The 13,434-nt window shown below is 31.0% G+C and overlaps 1 long non-coding RNA gene across 2 annotated transcripts in view; it reads left to right on the forward strand.

Annotated features, from left to right (window-relative positions):
- Positions 1-13,140, forward strand: part of LOC129397623 (uncharacterized) — a 53,220-nt gene extending 40,080 nt beyond the window's left edge. For both annotated transcript variants that reach the window (XR_008625217.2, XR_008625216.2), the window contains one exon: positions 2,625-13,140. This is a non-coding gene — a long non-coding RNA (uncharacterized LOC129397623). The remainder of the gene's footprint in view (positions 1-2,624) is intronic.
- The last annotated feature ends 294 nt before the right edge of the window (positions 13,141-13,434 follow it).

The raw sequence follows: 13,434 nt of genomic DNA on the forward strand, positions 1-13,434 counted from the left end.
CCTAGGCTCGACCTGCTCCCATAGGAGCCCTAGGGGAACTGTTGGACCTGAACTCTGCAGTGCGGTGTTGTCCATCAGACAAGGCTGGTCTTACCTGAGCACTCTTTGGTCCACTGGCTTCTCCTGGGGCCCTAGTTTGGCTGTGCCTGCTTGAAATGTAGCCTCGGGTGCTGCAATTGATTGAAAATATAACCCACAGGAAATTAGGTAATTGAAATATTAGACATATACATTAAAATGACTCTACTTCATATGTGTAATGAAGTAAGATACAATCTAACAGGAATTATGGTAAACAATCCAAAGAAAATTCCATAACTAGAAATATAAAAACAAATATTATAAAGTCAATACAGAAATTAAGAGTAGAATATTAATTTTAAAATAGTAATATAGGTCAAAAGACTATATGCAAAATTAACCATGTGTTGACAAAATGATTGAAAATGTAGATGAGATATAAAAAATAAAGAGATAAAGCTGAACATATTTTATTGAAATTTTAGAAGAATAGAAAAGAAAATAAAGAACAGCAATATTTTTGGAGCTAAGAATTTTCTGAAACTAATAAAGGTTATCAAGTCACGATAACAGAAACTCTATGAAATGCCAGGAAATAAATACAAATAAAATCATTTTGAAATACAGCACATGAAAATTCCAAAAGTCAGGGAAAACATAAACGTTGTTGAGGTATCAAGGCATAATAATAGATTTACTTTCAAAGGGAAAAAACAGATAAACAGCTGATTTCTCAACAGAAAAAAAAATACTGGAAGTCAGAAAACACTGAAATGGTATCTTCACAGTGCTGAAGTACAATAGTCCCTTGTCTAAAATTTTATATTCTGTGATATTATCTTACTAAAAAAATAACAATGTACTGCAAACTGCACCACAGTGTTGTTCATGAGAAGAAACTCAACACAATGAAGAAATAAACAGCAATAGAAAGGCTAAATATATGTGTAATCTAAGTAAACATTAACTATGTAAGAGTATTGAGTCTTGTAGAATATATATTTTTATATATTACATATATTTCAATATATTAATGTAATATATGAAATATTAATACATATTGGTTTTATATATGACAAACATATGTCATATATAAAATATAAAACAACAATCACATATAAGCCTTGCCAGGGTAAGTGGAGCTAAAGTATTTGGAAATTGATTATGTTGTCCTTGAGTAATGAATGTCGCAACCTATAGTGAAAAACAAAACAAAATGTGGAAGAGTGAAAATTATGCAATCAACAAGCCAATAAAGACAAAGAAATAAAATATAATAAAGTAATAAAATGGTGAAAAAACAACTTAGAACAATCAAGACAAAGAAAAACAAAATAGTTGATAAATTTAAAGTAAACTGTTATATTGAAATGAACTAAATACTGTAAATAATAACAAATATTTTTTCCAATTGGATTAAAATATATATTTCAAAAAGAAAAAAATAATATAATCCGGTTCTTCTAAAATATAGAGTCCCAAAATACTAAACTAGAATGATATAAAAATATATTTTGTACAAATCTTAACCTGATTTAAGTTGATGTAATTTCAGTAAAGGTACACAAAATAGATTTTAAGGAAAATAATAATTACTAGAAGTAAAGAGCTGTATTTCTAAGAGTAAAGCTTACATTCATCTGAAAGGCATAGTATTCTAAATTTGTATTCTTACCATACATTTGATAACATAGACTCAAAATATGGAAACAAAAATGGAAGGAATTAAAAAATTATATTGACAAGCCAAAAATAGGAATAAAAAATTAACACATCATTCTCAATAAATGAAGAAACAGGATAAAAATTAATAAGTACATGAAATATTTAAATTAAGCAATTAAAAATTTGTCTCAACATCTACAGGATAATGTGTCAAAAATATTATTTATAAGTACAAATAAAATATTTTCCAAATTGATGAAATGCTGGATCATAAAGTGCTCTTAACAAATTTCAAAGATTAAAAATTATATAGAATATGTTCTCAAACCATAGGAAAATAACATTAGAAATCATTGATCTACTTAGAACATCTCTAATTGTTTAGAAATTAAGCTGCATATTTTTATTTACCTTGAATCAAAAAATGAAATTAGAAATTATAAAATATTTTAAAAATTTATGGTGGTAAATATGTAACCTTAAAACTTATTAGATGAAGATATAGCTGATTTAAAAAGATTTATGCAAATAGGTAATGAAGAAATGCTGAAAAACAGTAAGTGAACATTTATCTTAAGAATACAGATACATAAGAAGAAATTAAATTCAGAGACTAGAAGAAACTGTAACAAGGTAAGTGAAAAACAATTATTGATATTGGATAAAATAAAGCAATAGAAAAAATTAAGAATTTAAAAAGTTAATTCTCAGGAAAGGCTAATAAATTTATTAACAGCCAATCTAGGAGAATTGAGAGTCCATATAATTAATACTGGAAATAAAAATGGTGGTACCACAATTGATAATATAAGACATGAAAGGGTGAGTGTAAAAGAAGAGAAGCAGTAATTTGTCAGTTTTGTTAACGCTTGGATAGTACAGATAGTAAAGGAGAATTTTACTCTTTTCTTTCTTTTTTCCTTTCTCTATCTCTCAAGGAATTTACCTCTCAATAAAAATTTTAAACTTCCAACTAAAGAGATTTCCAAGACCAAATAGCTTCACGCATGAATTCTATTATGCATTAAATGAAGAAGAAATAAGAATCTTAAATGAATTCTTAAGATGATAAAAAGATGAAATATTAGCCACTTACTATATGTGGTGAGCACAAACTTGATAGCAAATATTAACCATGATGTGAAGATTACCAAAAATTGAAGTTCAGTTATGAGCACAGATGCAGAAATCCTAAACAAAATAATAAACACCCTGAATATAATAAAATAATACATCAAGACCAATCTGTATTTTCTCAATTAATACAAGTTTGGTTCAAAATTTTAAAATCAATCAAGGTAATCTCAGTAGATACAGAAAAATAGTTTGTTAAGATTTAACACTCATTAAAAAATTTTAAAATCTTATCAAACTGAGAATGCAATGGATCTTTTGAATGTAATCATGGGTAGAGAAAGACAAACAAAAATATTGCACTATAATTTTAAAGTATATCATGAGGTCAGCATAGAAACCAGTATTTTCACAATGTTATCGCCATTTCTATTTACCATTGTAGTAGAAGCCCGAGCAAGTGCAACAATGCAAAAAAAGAGTTTTAAAATTTAGATGAAAGATCACATACATAGAAAATTAAAAAGATCATCAATGATGTTGGGCACCTTTTCATATGCCTGCTTGCCATTTGTATGTCTCTTCATTATTTTTTTTATTTCTTCTAAAAAAAAATGGGACACATGTGCAGAACGTACAGGTTTGTTACATAGTTTTACATGTGCCATGGGGAAATGCAAATCAAAACTACTCTGAGATATCATCTCATCCCAGTTAAAATTGCTTTTATCCAAATCTCTTGTATAAAAGATAGGCAATAACAAATGCTAGCAAGGATGTGGAGAAAAGGAAACCCTTGTACACCATTGGTTGGAATGTGAATTAGTACAACCACTATAGAGAACAATTTTGAAGTTCCTCAAAAAACTAAAAACTGAGCTACCACATGCACCAGCAATCCCACTGCTGGATATATCCAAAAGAAAGGGCATCAGTATATTGAAGAGATATCTGTACTCCTATGTTATTTGCAGCACTGTTTACAATAGATAAGATTTGGAAGCAACCTAAGTGTCCATTAGTAGATAAATGGATCAAGGAAATGTGGTAATTATACACAATGGAGTACTATTCTGCCATAAAAAGAATGAGATCTAGTCATTCGCAACAACATAGATGGAATTGAAGATCATACTGTTAAGTGAAATAAGCCAGGCACAGAAAGACAAACATTGCATATTCTCACTTATTTGTGGGAACTAAAAATCAAAACGATTGAACTCGTGGACACACAGAGTAGAAGGATGGTTACCAGAGACTGGAAAGAGTAGTTGGGGGTTTGGGGGGAGGTGGAAATGGTTAATGGGTACAAAAATATAGTTAGAAAGAATGAGTAAGACCCACTATTGGTAGCACAACAGGGTGACTATAAGCAATAATAACAATTGTACATTTTAAAATAATTTAAAAAGTGTAATTGGATTGTTTGCAACTCAAAGGATAAATGCTTGAATGGATGGATACCCCATTCTCCATGAAGTGCTTATTCTCATTGCATTTCTGTATTAAAACATCTCATCTACCCCGTAAACATATGCACCTACATGCACCCACAATTTAAAAAAACATTAAAAAACATCAAATAAAAGAAAATTAAAAAGAAACTACAATGAACGAACATAATGAATAAGCACATTTAGTCAAGTTCCTAGATAAAAAAATTGACATTCAAAATTATATATGCCAGAAATAAACACTTAGAACATAAATTAAAAATAAATAACATCTACTATAGCTTCAAGATGTTAAAATGGCAACAAATTTAAAAAAAATGGTTAGCAAGATCTCTACATAGAAAATTTAAATTACTGAGAAAAGTTAAAATAATCTAAATAAATGGAGGGATATTCTAGTATTTACGTCACTAAAAACACAATTAATTGCAAAGAGAAACCTAAGGACAGATCCCTGGGATATGCCAGTGATGAGATACTGTGGAGAAGAAAAATCAAGATGGACGGAGGAGAGCCTGACAGAGGAGAAAATCAGTGTCAACGTGGTGCTGAGAAGCTAAGCAACATGTTAAGAACAAAAGCTTGATCACCTGGATCAAGGCAGTAGATAGGTGAGATAAATAAGATAAACCTTAATAAGGGCAATTAAATGAAAGGATATTTTCAAGCAATAATGAGAGAGGAGAAATTCAAGACAGACCGTAAGTATAGATTTTTCATGGAATTTTACTCCTTTCTTTTTCCTTTCTCTATCTTTCCCTTGTTGAATAACACTTGTTTCAGTATTTGCATTATTGCTGTATAAACATTATCTTCCAATCAGCTTTACTGGTTTTTCAGATGATAATATGAATATATGTGCCCTAAAGAAAAATAGAAACTATAATCACAAAAATAAGGTACAAGTCTTCTGAAACATTATCAATCTCCCACCCAATCAAAAAACCATAAATATCTATGTATAAATATGCGCAAATATTTTTGAGCAATTCTCAGAATTTCAGAGTCTAAAAGTTGCCCCATTTTCCAGTCTTTTATTATGCATTATCAAATTAACGTTTACAAAACTTGTAACAATTTATATATGACAGGAAAAGCAAAACAACTGTTTCCCATCACTCTCCTTAATACTGCATAGATTAACTGGATTTTTAAATATTTACCAATTTTATGGTCATTATTTTGGCTTTACATTTTCTGTATGTTAAATTATCTTTTAGATTTAATGGGGAAGTTTCACATTTTTACTGATTAAAATGATGTCAGCTATTAGATTTAGAAAGGCTTTACAATTATGCTTGCTTTTAATTATAAACATTATTAATTTTGAACAATGTTATTTTTGCATAAACCTTAATTTAAGATAAGAAGTATAAAATATGATATGACAAAGGTTTTAAAAAATAATATGTCTTCTAGACATGTTACACTTTTTAAAAGTTTTTACTTTCTTCCATGGCTCTTGATTATTTTCTTCAGTTAAAATAGGCTTAAATATAACTTTCTCAGCTCTTCACAACAATTTTATTTTCTTATTTTTGTCTTCTTTATCTACCGCTTACTTATCTATACTTTTATTCTTTCACATGTATTATTTGAATTTGTTAAAAAGCTGGGAGATTTTCTATGAGTGTGATGATTAGGCCACATCCATGTATTCTGAAATACTATTCCCAATTGAAAAATTATTTTAAAAATAGTCAATAATTGCCACTTAACTTCTTTCTTGTTCCAAATGCTATTTTCTATTTAGCAATTTTATAAATAACTAAATATTGTACAATTTTTTCAAGATTTAGTGCCTCTTTAGGTCAGTGTGGTATGAAACTTCTGTGTATTCTTTCTAATTTTACTTTTCAATTTTATATCATTAGATTTGTTTCTGATAACCTAATCATTTAAATATTGAAAACAGTGTACTATAGAAAGATAAGTTGAGGTACAATAAAATCTTAAGGTATTTACTTAAGAAAACAGTGATTTATGAATTAGAAAGTGTTATAACAAACCATAGGTGGTTTCAGTCTCCATTGAAGAAACACAAGAGACCGACTTTTATGGAGTGAATACTGAAGTACAGCAAATAAACTGTTTTACTGGTTACAGTTGCACATGCCTTATTGGTCCATTTTGCTGGAAAGTCCTTAGTTATATAATTACAAGTAAGTTGGTGGTTTTTGGTTGGTTTTTATTTTTCTTTAATGCAAGCATTTACAAGAAATAGTTGAAGTTAAGTTTCTCTTATGTTTGCAAATCAAGCAAGGTTAAGGTCACTTCTGAAGCCTAACTGGCATTGTCTGCTCTGGGATTCTTCAGGCACTGGTCACCATTTTAATTTACTTTAACAGTATGAATGTATGACACTGTTTGTATTTCTTTTCATTTCTCCTAGTATATAAAGAAAATTTGCATTGACCTGATGAAGCAGCCTGTATCTGAAACATCAGCAGTAGTCATGGCAGGATATTTTAGGTTATATATATATAAAGAAATGACATTTCATCTGGCATTGCACTACCCAAAACGGGACATGTAGTCATGCCTGAATTCAACAGGGCAAAGATGTGTAATCCTCCCACAGAAAGGACCAATGAAAGAAAAGGAATGAAAATACATGAAAGCAATTAACACAATGTGCCACATATGTTTTTACACATAAACTTACTTCCAAATCTTGTAAAAAATTTAAGTCTAATATCTGTCTTGAAAAGTTTAGGTGGCAGAAATCACTGATAAAACCAAGAGATGATTCTTTTTAACAGAAAATGTTAAAATGTCTACATTCCTAGGTAGAAGTAACATAATTGTTCAGTCTTTAGTATTTTTTAAAACCTTAGAAAAAGTTCCTTTGTCTTTGCTTTGTGTCTTTTGATAGATGCCAGGGGAAAAAATGATATCTCTTTGCAAATGCATTAAAAAAAACTATTTTGTGCATATAATAGTGTTATCTTTAATGCCTTAAAGATAAACAATTGGGCTTTGCCTTCTTATTTTCTACTTTAAACTAGATTTGCTTTGTTCCTTTATTAATGAAGCATTTAACATCATTTGAATATGAATATAAAATCTATTTAATATATGGCCATTCTAATTCCTTTTATTTTATTTTTATTGTTTTTATATTCATGGTCTTTGTTTCTTACCTGTATCTTATCATATCCTATCAAAACCACTATCTACCTAAATGCTTATATACTGTGCACTTGTATTTATTTAAAAATGTTATTTTTATTCCTGTGTTGTAGTTTAAAGCCTAAACACAAATGAATTTAACATATCTTATGGATTTGTTAATAGAGTAGGAGGTATTTAGCATCATTTTCATCATATTTTAAACCTGTTTTATTTCTTCATGGGTTTGTAATTTCCCAGTTTCCTTTTTTATAATACCTTTAAGTATTTTGAATCTTAAGTTCAAAGTTATTGAATATCAATTTGCCATTTTATCTCAACTTTTCTGTTATACTAATTTTTTCAACCAATTTTGTTATTTAATATCAATTAGGTTAGAGAAATCCTTGGATTCTTTTCTTCAACCATACTCTTTGGAGTAATGCAATAGACTCATTGTCACAAAATTGGCTCTCCTTTTCAGTTTAGTACCACTTCAGTCTCTAAGAGATAGCCACACCATCAATTCTGTTATTAGAAATTAATCACAGGAATGGCCTATGAGATGGTAATACATGACATAAAGTGCTGCTCAGGGAGAAAAATGTTTTTCCAATCTATAATAGTTTTTGAGAGTTTCAGGACACAACTGGAGTATATTAACTCTGCTAGAGGTGTAAAACTATAGGGAACTGAAAGAAGCAAAGAAGCTCTTTCTCCTTATTCTTTGGGAAAAAAAAAACAAGAAGAAATAGAGTCTCAAGTAGAAAAACAAAACAACTGCATCATATGTTTATTTCATGACTTTTTAGAGAAAACATATTTCCTTTCAGGGAGTAAAGTGATCATAAAATTTTCTTTATACCCTAGATTTTCAAAATAGGCAATATCTGCTACTAGAAAAACAAAAAAAGTGGAAAATTGCATGTTTTTGTTACTAGACAGCAAAATTTGTTTAATGAACTGAAATGCCATTGATATTTACTATTTAATCCTGAGTAGCTCATTTAATATTTATTTTTTGGTGTCTATGTGCTCATTATTACATAACATGGAAAGGAGTAGAAAATGTATTAGTTCTCTTAAGAGAGCCAGTTTTCAGCTTTAGTACCTCAAGTTTAAATGTCTGAGATGAGATAGATGCTGGAAGTCACTAAGCTTTAATCAAAACAATATAAGTATTAAAAATGCCCTGATCTGGGAAGAATGTGCCATAAATGATGATAAGTTAATTAAAATGACAATAAAAATAAAAAGAGGAGGTACAATATTTACACTTGGGTACCTTTTATACATATATGAATAAAGTATAAGTATTATTTTTAAGACTTGTAACTATTGGGCATAATTTAAAATAAATATCAAAGAAAATTTATGTTTTTCTGTAAAGTATGTGAAAAATTTCAAGGTATATCTTATCACCAGTATATGAAGCTGCTTTAGGCACAGTGATTGTGCCAAATGATAACAGTGATTTTGCAAGTTAAATTCTTTTATTTTAGTTATTTTTTCCACAGTAAGTGAAATTTTCAAGATTACTTCATACATTTACCACTGTGAATTTTTCTTCTAATGTTTAGTACTTTTAAATTACATTTTATAGTGAAAATTTCTTCTACAATCTACCCACTCATTTTTCAAAATAATTTGAAATAAAAAGGTCTACTAAATGAACCTTAATAATGCTAACCTCTGTACTCATGACCTCTAAAAAGAATTAAATAATGCATTTTTCTTTGCAGGTTGTTTTGGCTGTATGAAAATGTGTGTGTGTGTGTGTGTGTGTGTGTATGTGTGTGTGTGTGTGTATTTCAATTCAAATATACTTGATTCACACAACAATGATGCCACAAGCTCCATACCCAAACATCAGTGATGAAAGTGACTGGACCTGAGAAAGACTTTGCCTAAGGAAACAATGACTGCGTGCTGCTATGGTTTGAACGTCGCCTTCAAAACTCTTGTTGAAACTTAATCCCCATTGTGAAAATATTCAGACATTGGGCCTTAAGAAGTCATTGAAATCGATTAATCCATTCTTGAATTAATGGATTAATGCTTAAATATGGATGGGCTTGAAACTAGTGGTTTTATAACAAGAGGAAAACAGACATAAGCTGGCATGTTAGCATGCTCAGCACTTTCCACCACGTGATGCCCTGTGCCACCTCAGGACTCTTCAAGAATACCCACCAGCAATAAGTCTCTCACCAGATCAGCCCCTAGACCTTAGACTTATCAGCTTCCACAACTGTAATAAATTTTTCTTTATTTATAGATATTCAGTTTCAGGTATTCTGTTATAAAAATAAAACAGACTAAGACAGCTTCATAATGGACTCATGCAATTTAGAAGATATAATGATTTACCTTGGCTTATCAATTAAAAGTATATGTCTAGTCTTATAGTCAAATACGTCATTCATTTCTATTATGCCTTAGAGACAGTATAGAATATAGAAAGTATTTGATGTAAATATTTTAAATATCTAATTAACAACTTGTGATTGTAAGATACTTGCTTACATAACACATACACACACAGACATCTGCAAATCAAGGATTATACATTTTTTATTTATTTCCAACCCTTGAAAGAATTCCCTGGTATAAAGTGGAAACCTTAATTTGTTGATCAAATAACTAAATATTAAAAATTAAAGGCTAAAGCTTTTAAAATGCATTTGAAAGATAGTTTGATGTTTACTTTCAATTTGTTCTGATGTGAACTTGGCTTAGTATCATACAGTAGGATTTAATCCTGAGTAGGACTAATTTCATGGGTGATGAATTACCTGAAAAGCATTTAAGTGGACAGTAGCTCATATGATTTTATCTTTAATTAAAATTGCATATTTTCTTGATTGTGAAAATTTGTGGTTAATTGCAATTAACAGCATCTTCAGAATACACAATGAGAAACACAAAGTGATTCCAATGCTACATGTAGGTAATTTTGAGGTAAATTCACAGGTCTTTTTGGCTCTTATGCAGCCTACCATAGGCTCCAAACTTCAGTCTTTTACTTTTGTTTTAGCTCTTGCTTTAGTCTGAATGTTGGTGTCCCACCAAAAGTTCACATATTGGAATTTAGCCTCTAAAATGATGGTATTAAGAAGTGGAACCTTTGGAAAGTGATTAGGTCATGATAATTCTCATTCATCAAAATCACTCATCAAAGTGATTCTCATGAATGGGATAAATGCCCTTTTAAAATCACTTGAAAAAGTCTGATTATCCTTTCTGCCCTGCCCCTTCAGCCCTGTGAGGTCATTGTGGGAAAGCACTGTCTATGAGGAGTGATCCCTCACCAAATACCAAATCTGCCAGTGGCTTTATTTTGGACTTGCCAACCTCTAGAACTGTGAGAAATAAATGCCCAGTGTTTATAAAATGTCCTGTGTAAGGTAATTTGTTATAGCAGCAAGAATGGACTAAGACATCCTTCTTCCACAGTGACCAATATAATTGGCAGAAAGTATCCCCATTGACTGGATCATTTTGTAGAATACCCACAGATGATTGCCCTGGTTAAAAATTTGAGTAAAAATGAGTCTATGATCCTTTATTAGTTCTATAGCCCATTTGCTTTACTCTGTCAGCTGTATTTTTCAGGATTCTTTGTCATTAGTCTTCTGGTTGAGTTCAGCCAATGAAAGTCACTGGCAGGAGAAAAGGGGAAGCCAGTGTATTTTTGACACTCATGATCTCTTAGTGGCAATAGTTGTTACCTGAAATCCAAATTTAACTAAGAGTCCTGCTTGTAATTTAGCCCAGGATCTCACCTGCAGACTAGCTTGCTTCTCTGTCTGTCTTCTCTGTATCTTCAGGTAGCAATACCTCCTCTCTTTACCCCATTAGCCTAGTGGTGGCAACAGCTTCTAGTGTTGCCATCTCTAGGGCACCTCATTATAGCTTTCATTATTTCTGTATTCCTGATAGGTGGACCACGATCAATACAGGGATAATTAATATACAAAACTCACGAAAAAAGGTGGGGGCTATGGAGAACCAAATGATAGTATTTGACTACATCAAAATTAAGAATTTCTATTCCAGGAGTAATAAGTTCTGATATACTAATGCACAATAGGGTAACAATAGTCAACAATAATGTATTGTATACTTCAAAATAATAAGAAGAGAAAATTTTGAATGTTCTCATCACAAAGAAATGACAATTGTTTGAGGTAATAGATATGCTAATTACACTGATTTGATCATTCCACAACATATATGTATATTGAAACATCAAACTGTACCACATAAATATGTATTAATATATTATGTCATTAAAAACAAAATAAAATTTATTTTATAAATTTTCAAAAGAAAAATTCTATTCAGTGAATTACTCAAAATACATAATGAAAGGAGAGTTGCCACAGTAGAAGGACATATTTGCAGGATATATAGCTAGCACATTTCAGTATCTTGAATGTGAAAAGAAATCTTGCAAGGCATACAAAACTGGAAATCCAATTATAAAATGGGCAATTATATCAATAAGCAGTTCTCAAAATAAGAAGACAGAATGTCGAGTAGGAAAATGAATAGATGCTCAGATAAAAATTTATCTTAATTACATAAATTAAAACAATAATAAGATTCTACTTTCTACCTATTAGTCTCAAAAAATGGTCCATATACTATTGTTACTGGGGTGTATCATGACTTTAAGGAAAATTATCAAAATGTCTAGAGCCCTTGATTTCCTGCAGGAGAGGATCCTTACTTCAGGATCATGCATAGGTGTCATCATAACTGAATTTTAGAAAGAAATGTATCTTTAGGGAAAAAAAGGCATCTGCATCATAAATATGAAGTGAACCAGATATGCTTCTGCTGGCAGCTCATGTCATTGTTGCCATTGAAAATCCAGCTGATGTGACTCATATCTTCTAGGAACACCAGCTAGTCTGTGTTACTGAAATGGATTGCATTTACCATCCACACCTATTGCTGCATATACTTCATTCTCAGACTTTACTAAGCAGATCTAGGCAGCTTTCTTGGAGCACCACGTTTTGCTGGGTACTGATTACAGCATTGACCTCCCATGAAGGCATGTGATGTTCCTGATCACCATGGCCCTGGGTAACAGAGATCCTCCTCTGTGTTATGTGGACACTGCCATCCATCCAACAATAAGGAGATATGCTCATTGGGTCTGATGTGATAGATGCTGGCCCAGGAAGTCTTGTGCATGTGTGGCAGCATTCCTCTTGAGCACCCATGGAAGTCGTGCCTGTCCTCTATTTCTCTACATGTACTAAAGAGATTCTTTTTAAAGCAAGTTGTTATTGAAAAGAATATGACCAAGGAGATATGTCAGTGTGAATGGACTTTCCCAACTCCTGAATTTACTGCTACTCCATTTGATATTACAGACTGGGCTGAAGTCTTGCAAGTTTCCCTCTTAGACTATTCATTCTTACCTGTTGGAGACTAGGGTGTTCAGCCCATGACTGAATACAGGTCAGCAACAACGTCTGCTCAGGCTATTGAATATTCTTCCTCTTATCCCACATGTTCTTAAACAGCATATGGAGAAATATCTGAGAGGAAACAAGCATTAATTTCAGTTTTTAAAATTGCAGTACTTTGAATGCTAACAAGAAAGCAAGAAACAGGAATATTCACACAGAGGTTATCAGCAATTAAGGAATGGAAAAAGGCACTAACAAGAGATAATTAGCTTATACACTAGGCCTATTAATCATTCTCGTAGCTCTAGCTCTCATACATGGGTAAGAAGACCTTTACAAGGTGATTTATTTTAACATTATATGTATGAAGAAACAGCTGGAGATAAACTCTGCTACATAGTGGCCAGGTGGTCAGGTAAGGAACTAAATCTGATAAAACTAGATCTGAAACAGAATGTTAAATAACAAAAATAGAAAAATTAAAATGTGAGATTTATTGCGCAGATTATTGGGGTAAATTTAGAACTAAATAACTGATTTTTACACTGGTTTGAATATTTAAATACATGTACAGAAAAGTTCATTGGAAAGATATACATTAACACAAGCATGTGTGCTATTGATAGGAAGGTAATGGGAGGTTAAGGGTAAAAGCAATAACAAAATATACAAGCAAAAAT

Source organism: Pan paniscus, chromosome 3 (genome assembly GCF_029289425.2).
Source record: "Pan paniscus chromosome 3, NHGRI_mPanPan1-v2.0_pri, whole genome shotgun sequence".
Classification (NCBI taxonomy): domain Eukaryota; kingdom Metazoa; phylum Chordata; class Mammalia; order Primates; family Hominidae; genus Pan; species Pan paniscus.